The sequence below is a fragment of the Antechinus flavipes genome, chromosome 1 (assembly GCF_016432865.1).
Source record: "Antechinus flavipes isolate AdamAnt ecotype Samford, QLD, Australia chromosome 1, AdamAnt_v2, whole genome shotgun sequence".
Classification (NCBI taxonomy): domain Eukaryota; kingdom Metazoa; phylum Chordata; class Mammalia; order Dasyuromorphia; family Dasyuridae; genus Antechinus; species Antechinus flavipes.
The window spans coordinates 605910968-605916967 of record NC_067398.1 but is presented as its reverse complement, the minus strand read 5'-3'; the positions used below and the strand labels follow the sequence as shown (position 1 = coordinate 605916967).

Genomic DNA, 6000 nt, shown 5'->3' with positions numbered 1-6000 from the left:
AATTTCTGCTTTATTTTCTAACCTGTCACACAAAAAAAGCACAAGCTGGCATTTTAACCACTGTATTCCATTGAGCAGAAATAAATGTCCAATAAAAACAAAATAAAAGAATGGTTCTAAGTGCTTTGCATTTGTTTGACAATAGAAGATAATAATGCATGTAACTAAACCTTTACTGTTCCTTTAATCCAGTTTGTGCTATGCAAATGTCAAAATTATATATTAATAATAACAAATCAACAAATATTTGAAGAAAAACAATATACATAACTTATTTTATATATTGAAAACAACTGTCAAACAATTATGACCTCATGTATTAGTTGTTTTGAAATATTCCTTCTAGGATTTAAAAAAAAAAAAAAGGCCAGAAAGGCCTTTGAGCTTGAACATATTGTGTCAATCATGAGCATATGCAATGTATATAAAGCATGAGGTAAAAATTTTCTTCATAAATTATTTCATAAATAAATAAGTAATTTGCCTGAAAAGGTTTATGAAAATATTTTGTGCTTTTATTAAGTTCTCTACAGATCTTTTGTGGTCAATGTAAATGGATTGATATTGACATCATCTTGATCTGCTTTACTTTAACTTAAAATATAGAAAGAAAGCAACTTGCAGAGATTTTCCATTTTTTTTTTTTAGGAAAATATTAGTAATATTGAGTTTGTAAAACAGAATTTATTAAAGCTTCCATTTTCAGTGATCATGAACAGGGTTGATGGGTGTTAGTATCTGAAGTGTCACTTTAGCCTTTCATTTAAGGGATATAATTGACCCTTAAACAATTGGTCTTGGCTTTTTGTATAATATGTAATTTAGCGTGTACTTGTTAGAAGGGTTTTACTTTATTACAGGTAGAAAAAATGTAGGTCATTTCAAAGCTTTTGTCCTTTTGAAGGCATGTAATTTAATTCTGTCAATTTATTTAATCATTGAGTATTTACTATAAATACGATTTGTACTCTTACAAGGGAAGTTAAAAATAAGGGGAACTAAGAAAAAGCTCACTTACCTACTTTAAAATTTCTTCTACTAATACAGTATATCTATAGAATATATATAATTTTTTGAGGGAGCAGGCAGGTAGTTACAGGAAGATAGCTCTTGTTATATATTTACTATTTAAACCTTGCTCCTAAGATGTTCTATTCTCAGATAATATTACTCAAATAACAGATTCAATTATTTTCAGTATTTTAACCCTTTAGCACACAAACTTTTTGGGAGAGTATACTGGTAATTATCAGAAACATAATTTAAAGGCTCTGTTACCTCGTATTTATATGGTAGACACACTCCATAAATCAAACTTTTAAGTATGTCATGGCAAATGAATGTCTTACTACACTCTTTCTTTTTAGGATACAATTCTTCTTGAGGTGTCACATATTTCCATATAGGTCAACAATTTCATTTATAGCTTTAACAAAAATAAAAGGTCTATTTTTAAAAATATAAATGTCTTTTATGTGGAAATTGGTGGTTGACGATATTAAATGACTCCAGTGTATAAGTATGCAGATGGCTATTAGTAGCTGACTGTAAGATTTACTGAAGATTTTGATATTAATTTTCCCTTCATGCTGGACTTTATATAATATATTGTATAAATGTAACTCTGTTCCAAAATTAATTGTAATTGATGATAATATATGTGCAGTTCTATACGCATAAGTGGTTAGTGTTCTTATCCCACCTTCAGGGAATATATTGTGTGCCTCATTGTGAAATTGTATTTTGACTACCCCATTCACTTGACAAGTTTCTCTATTCCAAATGAATTATTGCCCCTTTACCCATAAAGAGTGTAATAGACACCTTACAAAAATACTTAAGGGATAAACGTGTACTAAAAAGGAATCGCATAACAAATCTGTCTGTCTAGATATGCAATAAACACAAATGAAGACCATATAGGAATAGGATGATGACTCTAAAAGACATATGCTATATTTTTCTAATTTATATTTGATTTATTTTTTCATCTCAGAAGATAGTCGATATCACAAAACATAGTTATCTTCCTTGCATAGAAAGATAAAAGAACCATTTTCTGAGGGAAATAATTTTTGAGAAAATTATTTCATTACTTAACATTTTCATGATTTTGCTTTTTAAACTTCTATTTTAAATAATTTTATAATTTTAATAAGCTGTTTCTCCATTTAGCATAAAATTAGTTCAAAATGACTTGCACCAGAGGAAAAACATGTCACTTAAAGTCATTCAAGTGAGAAAAATCATGTCCAAATGCCCAATGTTTACTTATTTTTTAACACCTACTATAGTCTGAATATTCATTGTAATTTTTTTCACACTGCTGAGGTTTAGAGGTGAAAAACATCACATTCAGAAACATTATCAGGGGAAATTGATTAGAAACAATGAGAGTTTTCAAAAATGTGAAATATATTTTTAAAAATCTTTTAAAAGTCTATTGCTGGCTCCTCATCTGTTAATAGAGGAGCCAAACAATAACTATTTAATTCTACTAATGTTAGAAAGATATAGCAGTTTTATCAGCGTGATGAAATCCCTGAACTTATCCCAGAGAGGTAGCTGAGTTCTCCTTAGATCAGAAAACTCCAGTAACATCCCTCTGCACTTTTCCAACTTAGGAAAAAGTTCAAGTTGTTCTGTCTCAGCTCTTGTAATAAAATGCAAGGAAAATACTAACCACCAAGGAGGTGACCTTAGACTCCTTTATCTCTGTTTCTCAAACACAGTTACACACGCATAAATTCCGTGTTACTTTAATAAAAGGATAGAGAAGAAGAGAAAGTAAATAAAGTAAGATAAAAGACTTAACTTTTACAGAACTCCCCTCCTTTTAAATCATAGCATCAGTCCCGGGGTCCTTTCTTGGCATTAATTCAGTCACCCCCATCCCCCTTTCATTGTCCTCCCTTTAAGGTAAGTACTTGATGACTTTGCTTATTTCCCATACAACTTCCAGAATCTCCCCCCCCCCCCTAACTTGCAAAGAGATACAAATATACTGGGAGGGGGGAGGGTGCAGAGTGAAGCTGGCCAGCTTTTTAGATAGGATTGTGTAAAATATCTCGGTAAGAAAGCCCGGGTATGTGTGTGTGTGTGTAAGGGGGGGGAGGGGGTGGCTTCCCTTTCGGATGTTCCACTACAGTGGAGCTCTTTCAAACTCGTAATAATTGTCTGCTCCAAAGCCGTCCTTTCCCCCTTGGCGGCTGCAGCGGATGCTGCCTTGGGCTCAGGAGGAGGAGTTGCAGGAGGCGGCAGCGGCGGCGGCGGCGGCGGCGGCGGCGGCGGCGGCGGCGGCGGCGGCGGGGACGGCGGTACTGTCTCTTTAAGGGAGCTCAGGCTGGGGTGGCGCTTTCCTCTGCGAAGGCTCCTTTGATATTAATAGTGTTGGTGTCTTGAAACTGACGTAATGCTCGAGGTCCTGACAAGCGATAACATTTCTGATAAAGAACTGATCTCACTGCAATCTAAAGCCTCCTCTTTTTTGGTGCTTGTTGTTGCTCCAGACCCTGGGTTTTCGCTTTTTTTTTTCTTCTTTAAAACAGAAAAGCAAAAAAAAAAACAAAACCCAAAAACCCACATCAGGCACATCCTAGATCTATTTCCTTTCTCTTTCTCTCTCTCTCTTTAAAAGAGGGGGGGGAGGGAAAAGAGAGGGGGGGAGGCAGGAAAAACCTTTTTTTTCTCCCCCCCTCCACACCGCCCCCCCTGCGTCCCCCCCCCCCCCCCCGAATAATCCAAGATCAACTCTGCAAACAACAGAAGACGGTTCATGGCTCTAGCCACCGCTCCACCATCTTTCGGGCTGCTGAGGTTATTATTGCCGATTAATCAACAGGTAAGGAGGAGGGAAAAAAAGGCAAAGAGGGAGAAAGAGAGATCAGCAGGAGGAAAAAGAAAGGCATGGGGGTGATCAGCTTTTCTTTCTCGCTACGTAAGATAATATTGCGCACGTTGAGTGTGGCCATGCTAAAGTGTTCTCTGTGTGTGCGAAATGTGGGTGAGCTGAGAGAGGATTGGGAATTAAAAGTGACTTTCTTTGCAAAAAGGAGAGAGAGAGAGAGTAAAAAGCAAAGCAAAGAGGGTTCTCGGATTTCACATGCATTTTTTTTATGCGTGTGTGTTTTCTTTCTTTTTCCCCCTTTTCTTTTCTTTTCTCTATCCCCCCTCCCCCCGGTTTTGGTGGGTCAAAGGCATGTGAGCCCTGGAAATTGGCGACTTCAAACTGCAGTAGCCCCTGGAGTCAGGAGGGTCAAGTTCAGCTGCTGAGGAGGAGGAAAAACAAATCCCCATTTGCCAAAAAAGAAGTTTCAGGGCTGGTGTCCCCCCCACCCCCTCCCTTTCCCCCCATTCCCCTCTCCCCCTCGTCTCTTTCTTTCTGATTTTAATTCCCCACCATCGGGCAAAGTAGAAGAGCAGGAGGAGGTTGCAACTGAGGAGCTGCTGCAGTCATAGCCCTGGCTGCTGCTGCTGCTGCTGTTGTTACTGCTGCTGCTGCTGTTGTTACTGCTGCTGCTGCTGCTGGAAGTTTTATGGGAATCATGACAAGCGGGGCAGAAACTAGAGACCATCATGAAGAGTAGTAAGTTGGGAAAAACTTTTTAAGGTTGGGAAGGAATGAAAGAAGAGAGGGAAAGCGAATGGGGTCCGTTTCCTGGTCCTCTAAATGGCAACGAGGACCTGATTCTTGGATGGCTTTGAGAAAACTATCAGACCCAAGCATAAAACTTTTTTTCCCCCCTATCTCTCTTTAAAGTCAAAGTTGCAGTGTCCCCGTATTCTGGTGTCACTGTCGGGAGTAGTTTCTAGAGACTTGGGCCAGTTGTTTTTGCGATTTTCATTTTGTATGACAGGGCTTTAAGAAAGGTTCGCTTCTTTAAATGAATGGTGGCTGTGAAGAAGTATCCTATTTAGACCGTGATGGGAAAGTGTCTTAGGGGTATTGGTGACAGTGGGGCTAATTATTAAAAACTATTACAGTAGTTTGAATTTAAGTAGCCTATGATGAGCTATGCAGGCAGTGTCTCAGCCTTCTGAAGCTGGTGTTCCCTGGGCTTTGATGTTGGTCTTGGGAAAGGAATTTTTGAAGGGCCATGGAAGACACCCCTGTGCCTCCAAATATCTCCACCATTCTAGGACTCCCTGAGCAATTTGAGGATGGGACCTGGGGTGGTAGTTGTTTGAAGTTGTTTTGTGACTTAAAGAGCTTTTTTGTTTGTACCTGCCTGAGATGGTGGTGTTTGCCCGGGGAAGGCAGTAACTTTTATGGCTTCAGGACTTTAAAGCAATTTATGTTTTTTCGGGATTGAGACCGGATCTTCGATTTAGTAAATTTTAGGTTCAGCATCCCCCCCCCCCCAACTCCCTCCACCTCCTCGTTCCCACCCTCATATTTTCAGCTTTCTGGGTATTGATCGTTAGAAAGTTTGGGGCGACAAAGATTAGAGACGAAGTAAAATTTAATTTGAAAACGATTATTTCTTGTCTCTACTATTCTACAGTTTGATGCTGCTTTTGAAAAAAAAAATATGGCAGTAAACTTTTAAATGAGGAAATGTGAAATGTAAAGTCAGGAAGAGTTAAGTTATGCAGAAGTTAAATTGATTTGTTAAACTTTTCTAATTTACCTGCAAGAGAGAAGAAGAGGTCAGAGAGTTAGAAAAAGTACAAAGGGGCAATCCAGATAGGGCCTGCCTGGGACAGAAATCATCCAGAAATGATAACTATAGCCCTGTACTTTACTTACCTTGACTAATAAATAAGAAAGCAAAAAGCTTCTAACTAGTCCATCAGAAATCTCTAGCGATGAAATGAAAAACCTATGGATTTTGGTAGCATCAAATTGCTTTCCTGTTGGTTTTAGGAAAACTTGATCATTTGGAAAAAGACTACCAGAGTTAGAAATGCAAGAAGGCAAAGGAAAGTAATGGTGAAAGCCAGTATTTGACGTGGACGAAATGAGAATGAAAGTTTCTGAACTGCATTCACTGTTTTTGA

At 38.1% G+C, this 6000-nt stretch overlaps 1 protein-coding gene across 2 annotated transcripts in view; it reads left to right on the top strand.

Annotated features, from left to right (window-relative positions):
• Nucleotides 1-3287: 3287 nt before the first annotated feature.
• TRPS1 (transcriptional repressor GATA binding 1) overlaps nt 3288-6000 on the top strand; it is a 303434-nt gene continuing 300721 nt past the window's right edge. For both annotated transcript variants that reach the window (XM_051971007.1, XM_051971006.1), the window contains exon 1: nt 3288-3841. The gene's annotated coding sequence lies outside the window, so the exon portion shown is untranslated. The remainder of the gene's footprint in view (nt 3842-6000) is intronic.